Source organism: Enhydra lutris, unplaced genomic scaffold (assembly GCF_002288905.1).
Source record: "Enhydra lutris kenyoni isolate GAN:26980312 unplaced genomic scaffold, ASM228890v2 scaffoldscaffold3, whole genome shotgun sequence".
Taxonomy (NCBI): Eukaryota; Metazoa; Chordata; class Mammalia; order Carnivora; family Mustelidae; genus Enhydra; species Enhydra lutris.
The window spans coordinates 80,479,165-80,490,033 of NW_019154087.1; the positions used below are offsets into that span (position 1 = coordinate 80,479,165).

Consider the following 10,869-nt stretch of genomic DNA (forward strand, 5'->3'; position numbering starts at 1 on the left):
AAGGCTGGTCAGGACACCAGCATGGGGCTTGGTTGGGCCAGCCAAGTTCAGCAGGCAGGAAGGTAGACAAAGGGACAAACGCTCACATGCACACACATGTGTACCCTGGAAGCACCTGCTTTGCCTTGTCCTTCTTTTCATCACTGCTTCCTCCTGAGTCTCATCAGACATGTGGTACAGGATTGGGGATACTAAAGACCTTAGAGAGGTAGCCCTACTCTTTCAAACTTCTCCTAGGCTAGCCTCTGCTGCCTGGATGGGACCATTACTGCTTTAGGGAGAGAGAAAAGGTAAGAGCCTATAGTCCAAGTCAGGAATCGTGAAAGACAAGGCCTGACCCTTTTCACTCCTCAGGGAAATCCTGAGGTGCCTGGACCTTGGAAAGCTGCCTTAAATGTTCCACTTCTTTCTCTACATGGAGGGGGTCCTGGAAGATGGGATGAGGCCCTCCCCTTTCCCCTTGTTGCTCCTGGGGCCTCCTCTCAGGCAGTCAGGCAGTCCAAGGGTAGGATGGGAAGCAGTCTGTGCCCATCTTCCTCCCAGCTGGGGTCCAAACCCAGTCCTAAGATAAAATCTTATATGTATATGAATTAAAAAATGCTCAAAGGAGGGGGATGGGCAAGCAGCAGGTGCTCCTGGTCTATGAGAAAGGTGGTTCTCTCACCTTGGCCCTCATCCTCTTCTGAGTCAGATGCACACTTTTCCTGCCACACTTCAGATGAGGGAAACCCCTTGTAGGATATGAGACTACAGTCCAGTGTACACCTTCACCCTCCAGAAGCTGAAGCTCGAGTGCAGCTATAGGACCAGGAATACAGTGATGAAAACCAGCATGATGAAGGCACAATTGAGGCCAGCCACCACCTCAGGCTATTTGCCTTTAGCTGGGACTCCACCTCCACCTCTGGGGTCAGCTGCTGCTAGGGGATTCAAGGCTGCTCCGGTTCTGCTTGGAGCCCATCTGCTCTTTGGGGTTTAAGGAGGCATGTCAGGGGTAATTGGGGCAGTCTGTGGGGGCCATCCCTGGGATTTGGCCACAAAGTGTGGCAGGGGGCACAGATGCTGGCCCAAATGATCTCCACATCATTCTCAGTGCTATAGTGTGTACCAATGACTTGGGATTGAAGTCTGATGGTCAATGCTGGACACAGCTCTTCAGGTGCACACCACATTGGCCTGGCTGGAAGTGAGGGTCTTGTCATTGCTGTTCTCAGGAGGTATGTGCAGGCCCTCAGAGCTGTGACACCCAGCACAAGGGTGAACTTAGTGTCCCAAAGTTGTCCTTGCTGGTATTTTCAGTCTCCAGGACCCACTGCCCCGAGGGATCCTCATTCCAGGAATGGTTTTGAAGGCCCAGTTATTAAGCCCATCTGTAGAATAATTGTCTGACCTGGCAGCCAGAAAGGTGGAGCAGGTGCTTATGGGGCTGACCAGGTGGATGGCCAGGTTACTATGATGATTTTAAGACAGGGTAAGGTGGGACTATGCATGCTCCAGTTGTGTGATATGACTGAGCTCCTCCAGGCAGGCAGTCACAGTATTTTGCACTTCTAAGCTGCTTCCTGATGTCCTTGGTTCAGTGTAGATATCCCTGATGCACTTTCTTTGGGGACCACTGTCATCCAGTTCTAGGCTAGGGCCACCATAGCACCTGTGTCCAATAGCCTATGGCCCTATGAATAACTCACTTTTTGTCCAGACCATTGGTGAACTGTCATTAACAATGAGGTAGGCTAGCTTTGAGGTCTCACCAAGCAACATTCTTTTTGTCTTCAAGGTGAGAGTGATGGTGCCAGATGCCAATGGGGCAGAGGCCTAGGTGACCATGTGAGACTCTGTGCACTTCTGCTGTAAGTCCCTAGTCACTATCTACTTCTTGCTCTGGTTGCCTCTGGTATAATCTGTGGCTGGTGTGGATAACAGGCCTTGCTGCACCAGAACACATTGCTAAGCTTTGTCCCTGCTGATGGACAGCATGTAGATGCTGTTAATATAGCTGTCACAGTTAGAGCTGTCATGCACCTAGCCCCCATTTCTATTTTTATTTCTTCTTTGACTCATTGGTTGTTCAGTAACATGTTTTGTTTTCACATATGTTAATGCCCAATTTTCTTTTTGTAACTGGCTTCTAGTTTCATACCATTGTGGTTGGAAATGATGCTTGACATGATCTCTATCTTCTTAAATTTATTAAGACTTGTTTTGTGACCCAATATATAATCTCCCAGAAAATATTGTGTTCACTTGAGAAAAATGTGTGTTCTGCTGATTCTGGAAAGAATGTTTTATAAATATCTGTCATGTCCATCTAATCTAATGTGTCATTTAAACCCATTGTTTCCTTAGTGATTTTCTGTCCATTGTTGAAAGTGGGGTATTCTTCTATTACTGTATTGTTGTCTATTTATCCCCTCAGGTCTGTTAATATTTGCATTATATATTTATGTTCTCCTATGTTTTCTGCATCTCATGTTGATTTTTCTATTTGGTTTTTAAATATTCTCTTTTATAAAATCTTTTACTTACTAAGTACTAATATTTTCATAGATTTTGTTTTAAATATATTCTCTCAATTTAGAGTCTGTAATATTTGCATTTTTATGGCAGCCATTGACTATCTTGAAATGTAGTAATACAGGGGTGCCTGGGTAGCTCAGTAAGATAACCATCTAACTTGATTTTGTGTCAGGACATAATCTCAGGGTTGTGAGATTGAGCCCCACATCAGGCTTTGTGCTGGGCATGAAAACTGCTTTGTAAGATTTCCTCCCTCCCTCTCCTGCCCCTACTCAGCCACTCACCGTCTCTCTTTTCTCTCTCTCTCTGTCTCAAATAAATAAATAAATTTAGTAATATGAAATTTGATAGTCTTCTATTTTATGTTTTTTCCTTTCTTCTTATTTATTCTCTTCTTATTTAAGAAATAGTTGCCTAATAGAAGTAATATATTTTCTAAAACTACAACTTTCAGTATTGCTTTTTACTTTTTGTTTAATCAGGTTTATTAAGGTCTAATTTAAACTGTACTCTGTTCCCTGAATTTGGCAGTTATTGTCGAGTAATGCCATCATAATCAAAATGCTGAAAACTTGAATTCCCCCCAAAGTTTGCTAGTATCACTTTGCAATCAGTTTAACCCCAACCCTCAGCCCCTTGTAACCAGTGATGTTTTCAGTTTTTATAATTTTGCCTTTGGCAGAATGGCATATAAATGCAGTAATGTGATGTGGGTATTGGGTCTGGCTTCTTTTATTTAACCAAATACATTTGAAATATACCTATGTTGTTACTTCTTCAATAGTTTTTCTTCCCTTTTATTTGTAAGTATTATAATCATACAAATATTCCACATTGTTTGCATATTACCAGTTGAAGAACATAAGGGTTGCTTTTTGTTCGAGGAAATAAAGCTGCCATAAACTGTCAGATGAGTTTTTGCATGAATATGTTTTCATTTCTTCTGAAGAAATACCCAAGAATGGGATAGCTGTTATATGATACATGTATATTTAACTTTATAAAACATTGCCAGATTTTCTTCCAAAGTGGCCCTGCTATTTTAGTTTTCCACCAACAAGGTATTAGGATTCCAGTTGATTCACATCCTTTGCCCTTTTTGAAGAAATCAGTTGATTACATTTGCATGGGTCCATTTCTGCATTTTGTGTCCTATTTCATTGATCTGTTCACCAATACTATTCTGTTTCCATTACTATACCTTCAAATTGTCTTGAAATTGTGAGTCCCTTAACTTGTTCTTTTTATACTTATTTTGACTATTTCTGTTTATCTGCATTTTAATATAAATTTAGTATCAGCTTGTTGATATTATTACCCAAAAAAAAAAAAACTTTCTGGGATTTTTGTTAGAATTGTGTAGAAATGGTAGATAATATTAGGGAAAATTCATATCTTAACAATCTTGTGTCTTCAGATACATGAACATTATATATTTCTTTTTTCCTTAGTTATGTTTTGTTTTATTCAAGTTTTTTTTTTCTTTTTTTCTCTTTTATTTTTAGTTTTCAGTATATAGAATATATATAGATATCTCTATATATCAACCCATTGCTAGAATTGTACCTAAATATTTTTCTTTGTGTGTGTTACTTTTAAATGTTTTTTCTTTTCATTTTGAATTGTGGTGTTCATTGCTATTTCATGGGAATGCAATTTACTTCTGTAGTTTAATCTTTTATTTTGACCCTTGCTGAACCCACTAGTTCCAGGTACATTTTATAGATTCTTTGGAATTTTGTGGACTCTTTAGAATTGAGTAATCTGTGAATAGAGGTAATTTTACCTACTCCTTTTCATTTTGTGTGTACTTTTTCAATCTATGTACTAAATCTGATTTGTTAACATTCTGTTGAGGTTGGTCATGAATATCCTCATGAAAACTCTTTAATATACTTTACTTATAATGTCAATATGTAGTCTTAGTGTTTGGTAGTCATGGCCTCATATATAACTTTGGAGGTATTTCCTCTCCTTTGACTGGAGAATTAGTGTATTTCTTTTTTAGATATTTGGTAGATTTTAGCAAAGAAAATGTCAGCACTTAATTTTTAAAAATCATTTTGAACCACAGAATTAAATTTTGACAGAAAATTTTGAACCACAAATTCACTTTTTTAGTAGACATATGGCTATTCAGGGTACCTATTTCTTCCTGAGTTTTATAGTTTGTGTTTTTCAGAGAATTTCTTCATATAATGTTCCAAATCTATGGGTACAGTGTTTCTGGTATTGATTTTTGTCTTTTAAACATTTGTAGGGTCAGTCATGATGTTCCCTAATTCACTTCTGATATTATTAATTTGTATCTTCTCTCATTTTTTTATTGTAGTTGACACACAATGTTACATTAGTCTTGGGTGTACAAGATAGTGATTCAAAAAATCTATCCAGTATGCTATGCTCACCACAAGTATAGCTGTTATCTGTCCCAATATGAGACTATCAAAATATCAATGACTTTCTTTCCTTATTGTATCTTTTACCCCTAACTTATTCACACCATAACTGGAACTGTTACCTCCCACTCTCTTTTACACATTTTTTCCATCCTCTCACTGCCCTCCTTCCACCCCTACAGCAACCATCTGTTTGTTCTCTGTACTTATGGATCTTTTTCTGCTTTTTGTTTATTTATTTTTAGATTCTACGTATAAGTGAAATAATACAGTTTTTGTCTTTTTCTGTCTTGTTTCACTTATTTCACAGTAACCTTTAGGTTCATCCACATTGTTGCAAATGGCAAGATCTCTTTTTTTTAATTTTTTTTTTTAATTTAACAGACAGAGATCACAAGTAGGCAGAGAGGCAGGCAGAGAGAGAGAGAGGGAAGCAGGCTCCCTGCTAAGCAGAGAGCCCAATGTGGGGCTCAATCCCAGGACTCTGGGATCATGACCTGAGCTGAAGGCAGAGGCTTTAACCCACTGAGCCACCCAGGCGCTCCACAAGATCTCTTTTTATGGCTGAGTAATATCTCATACACACCACTTTTTTATCCATTCATCTATTGATGGACACTTGGGCTGCTTCCATATCTTGGATATTGTAAATAATCCTGCAATAAACATAAAGATACATACTTCTTTTTGAATTAATGTTTTTGGGCTTTGGGGGAGGGGAGGAATAAATACCAAGTCATATATTATTGGATCACATGGTATTTCTATTTTTAATTTTTTAAGGAACCTCCAAACTGTTTTCTTCAGTAGTTGCACCTATTACATTGCTACCAACAGTGAGTCAAAGTTCTTTTTTTTCCACATCCTTGTTGATACTTGTTTCTTTTCTTTTCCTTCTGACAGGTGTAAGGTGATATCTCATTGTGGTTTTGATTTGCATTTCCCCAATGAGTAGTAATGTTGACCATCTTTTCATGTGCCTGTTGGCCATCTGTATGTCGTCTTTGGAAAAGTCTATTCAGGTCCTCTGCCCAGTTTTTAATTGGATTTTTCTGTATTGAGTTGTATAAGTTCTTTATACATTTTGAATATTATCCCCTTATTGGATACATCATTAGTAAATGTCTTCTCCCATTTACTAGGCTGCTTTTTTTTAATCTCAGTTTCTTTTGCTGTGTAAAAGCTTTTTATCTGGGTATAGTCTCAATAGTTTATTTTTGCTTTTATTTTTCTTGCCAAAGTAGACCTATCTAGAAAAATGTTGCTATGACTGATAACAAAGAAATTGCTGCCCATGTTTTATTCTGGGAATTTTATGGTTTTATGTCTCACATTTAGGTCTTTGGTCCCTTTCGAGTTTATTTCTTTGTATGGTATAAGGACATGGTCCTGTTTCATTATTGTGTATGTAGCTCTCCAATTTCCCCAGTATCATTTATTAAAGAGACTGTCTTCCCCATATTATATGTTATTTTCTCCTTTGAAACATATTGATTGATCTCTTTTCTCTTCCATTGATCTGTGGATCTATCTTTGTGCCAGCATCATCTTGTTTTGATTACTAACGCTAAGTAGTATATTTTGAAGTCTGGGATTGTAATACCTCCAGCTTTTTTCTTTTTCCTCAAGATTGCTTTGGCTTGGCCCTTGAGGATCTTCTGTGGTTCCATACAAACTTTAGTCATATTTGTTCTATGAAAAATTCTACTGGTATTTTGTTAGGGATTGAATATATAGGTTGCTTTGCATAGGATGGAGACTTTAACAATATTAGTTTTTCCAACGCATAAGCATGGAATATTTTCCATTTGTTTGTGTTGTCTTCAGTTTCTTTTACCAATGTTTTATAGTTCCAGAGTACAAGTCTTTCACTTCTTTGGTTAAGTTTATTCCTATGGGTTATTTTTGTTGTTGCTGTTGTTTTGATTTTTTTTTTTTTTTTTTTTGCTTTTGCTTTTTCTGGGGAGAGAGGAGTAGTACACTTGTAAATGGAATTTTTTTTCCTTAATTTCTCTTTCTGCTACATCATTATTGATAGAAATGCAATTGATTTCTCTGTATTAATTTTGTATCCTGCAAATCCTACAACTTTACTGAATCCCATTTATTAGTTTTTTTTTTTATTTTCAAGCTTCATTAACTTGTAATGGTCAGTTTTAGACATATTATGTGAAAGTATGAGAATTATGTGAAGAATTACCATTTTTTTATTGTGTTATGTTAGTCACCATATAGTAAATCATTAGATTTTGATGTAGTGTTCCATGATTCATTGTTGGCATATTATACCCAGTGCTGCATGCAATCTGTGCCCTCCTTAATACCCCTAACCAGGATCACCCACCCTCCACCCTTCACCCCCTTGATTCTAAAACTCTGCATTTGTTTCCCAGAGGTCATAGTCTCTCATGGTTCATCTCCCATTTTGATTTCTCCTCCTTCATTTTTCTCTTCTCCTCATGTCCTCCGTGCTATTCCTTATGTTCCACAAATAAGTGAAACTATATGATAATTGACTTTCTCTGTTAGACTTATTTCACTTAGCATAATCTCCACCAGTCCCATCCAAGTTGATGCAAAAGTTTGATATTCATCCCTTTTGATGGCTGAGTAATATTCCATTGTATATATGGACCACATCTTTTTTTTAAGATTTTTATTTATTTATTTGACAGAGAGAGAGATCACAAGTAGGCAGAGAGTCACGCAGAGAGAGAAAGGGGAAAGCAGGCTCCCTGCTGAGCAGAGAGCCCAATGTGGGGCTCAAGCCTAGGACACTGAGATCACGACCTAAGCCAAAGGCAGAAGCTCAAGCCACTGAGCCACCCAGGTACCCCTAACAACATCTTTATCCATTCATCTGTTGAAGGGCGTCTTGGTTCTTTCCACAGTTTAGCTATTGTGGACCCTGCTGCTAAGAACATTGGGGTGCATTTGGTGTGCATTGGGGTGCACCCATCTTTTCACAACATCTGTATCTTTGGGGTAAATACCCAGTAGTACAATTGCTGAGTCATAGGGTAGCTCTATCTTTAATTTTTTGAGGAACCTCCACATTGTTTTCCAAAGTGGTTGCACCGATTTGCATTCCTCCCAACAGTGTAAGAGGGTATCCCTTTCTCCACAACTTCTCTAACATTTGTTATTTCTCACCTTGTCAATTTTTGGCATTCTACCTGGTGTAAGGTCATATCTCAAGGTGGTTTTGATTTGAATTTCCCTGATGGCTAATGATGATGAACACTTTTTCACATGTCTGTTAGCCATGTGTATGTCTTCTTTGGAGAAGTGTCTGCTCATGAATTCTGCCCATTTTTTGACTTCATTATCTGTTTTTTGGAGTGTTGAGTTTGAAAAGTTCTTTATAGATTCTGGGTATCAGCCCTTTGTCCATAGTGTCATTTAAAAATATCTTCTCCCACTCTGTGGGTTGCCTCTTTGTTTTGTTGACTGTTTCTTTTGCTGTTCAGAAGCTTTTTATCTTGATGAATGAAGTCCCAGGAGTTTATTTTTACTTTTGTTTCCCTTGCCTTTGGAGACATGTCTTGAAAGAAGTTGCTGTGGCCAATTTTGAAGAAGTTTCTATGTTCTCCTCAAGGATATTGATGGATTCCTATCTCAAGTTGAGGTCTTTCATCCATTTTGAGTTTATCTTTGTGTGTGGTATAAGAGAATGGTCCATTTCATTTTTTCTGTATATAGCTGTCCAGTTTTCCCAGCACCTTTTATTGAAGAGACTGTCTTTATCGGATATTTTCTCCTGCTTTGTCAAAGATTAGTTGACCACAGAGATTAGAGTTCATATCTGGGCTCTGTCTTCTCTTCTGTTGGTCTATGTGTCTGTTTTTGTGCAAGTACCATGCTGTGTTGGTGATCACAGCTTTGTAATACAGCTTGAAATCAGGCAACAGGATACCCCCAGCTTTGTTTTTCTTTTTTCAACATTTCCTTGGTGATTTGGGGTCTTTCCCGGTTCCATACAAATTTTAAGATTGTTTGTTCCAGCATTTTGATTGAGATGGCATTGAAATTATAGATTGCCCTGTGCAGCATAGTCATTTTAATGATGCTTATTCTTCTGACCCATGAGCATGGAATATTTTTCCATCATTTTGTGTCTTCTTCAATTTCTTTCATGACAGTTCTGTGGTTCTTCAAGTATAGACCTTTTACCTCTTTGGATAGGTTTATTCCAAGGTCTCTGATGGTTTGTGGTGCTATTATAAATGGAATTGATACTCTAATTTCTCTTTCTACTATTTCATTGTTAGTGTATAAGAAAGCAACTTATTTCTATGCATTGATTTTGTATCCTGGCACATTACTGAATTGCTGTATAATTTGGGATTGGAGACTTTTGGGTTTTCCAAATTGAATATCATGTCATCTACAAGGAGAGAGATTTTGACTTCTTCTTTGCCGTTTCGAAGATGTTTTATTTTTTGTTGTCTGATTACTGTTGCTAGGACTTCTAGGACTATGTTGAACAATAGTGGCAAGAGTGGACATCCTTGTCATGTTCCTTTCAGCCTTTCCCCTTGAGAATGGTATTTGCTGTGGGGTTTTCATAGATGGATTTTATAAAATTGGGGGATAGTCCCTCTATCATTAAACTCTAGAGAGTTTTAATCAGGAAAGGATGCTGTATTTTGTCAAATGCTTTTTCTGCATCAATCGAGAGGACCATGTGGTCTTCTCTCTCGTCTTACGTGTCCTATCACATTGGTTGATTTGTGAATGTTGAACCACCCTTGCATCCCAGGGATAAATCCCAGCTGGTCATGGTGGATAATCTTCTAATGTACAGTTGGATCCTTTTAGCTAGGATCTTGTTGAGAATCGTGGCATCTATTTTTGTCAGGGATATTGGTCTGAAATTCTTTTTAATGGTGTCTGCCTGGTTTGGGAATCAGGATAATGCTGGCGCATAGAAAGAGTCTGTAAGTTTTCCTTCTATTTTTTGAAACAGCTTCAGGAGAATAGGTATTATTTCTTCTTTAAATGTTTGGTACAATCCCCCAGGAAATCCAACAGGTTCTGAACTCTTGTTTTGGGGGAGGTTTTTGATCACTGCTTCAATCTTGTTATTAGGGATTGGTCTATTCATGTTGTCAGTTTCTTCCTGATTTAGTCTTGGAAGTTTATAGGTTTCCAGGAATGCATCCATTTCTTCTAGGTTGCTTAACTTATTGGCATATAGCTGTTGATAATGATTTCTGATGATTGTTTCTGTTTCCTTGGTTTTAGTCATGATCTTTCCCCTTTCATTCATAATTTTATTAATTGGGATCCTCTTTCTTTTCTTTTGGATTAGTTTGGCCAGTGGTTTATCAATCTTATTAATTCTTTCAAAGAACCAGCTTCTACTTTCATTGTTCTGTTCTTTAGCTTAAAATCTAATTTGTCTGATATGAAAATTGCTCCTCCAGCTTCCTTTTGAGGTCCGTTGTCATGAAAGATAGTTCTTCATCCCTTCACTTTTAGTCTGGATGTATCTTTTAGGTCCCAAATGTGTCTCCTGTAGACAGCATATGGGTGGGTCCTATCATTTTATCCAGTCTACAACCCTGTGCTGTTTTATGGGAGCATTTGGGCCATTCATTTTGAGAGTGATTATTGACAGATAAGATTTTATTGTCGTCATGTTGCCTGTGAAGTCCTTGTTTCTACAGATTAGTGGTCACATATTCCTTCAGTGTCTTCTGGTCCTGGAAGCTTCTTATCACTCCATCTCTTCTGAATGACAGCCTTGCCAGATAGAGCTCTTGGCTGCATATTCTTCTCATTTAGTACTCTGAATATGTCTTGGCAGCCCTCTGGCTTGCCAGGTCTCTGTGGACAGGTCTGATGTTATTCTGATGTCCTTCCCTCTGTACACAAGTAATCTCTTCCCCCTAACTGCCCTAAAAATGGTTTCCATGGCTCTAAGATTTGTGAGTTTTACTATTACATG

General features: G+C 38.0%; 1 pseudogene; it reads right to left on the reverse strand.

Annotated features, from left to right (window-relative positions):
• Nucleotides 1-590: 590 nt before the first annotated feature.
• Nucleotides 591-10,023, reverse strand: LOC111153182 (annotated as a pseudogene).
• Nucleotides 10,024-10,869: the final 846 nt, after the last annotated feature.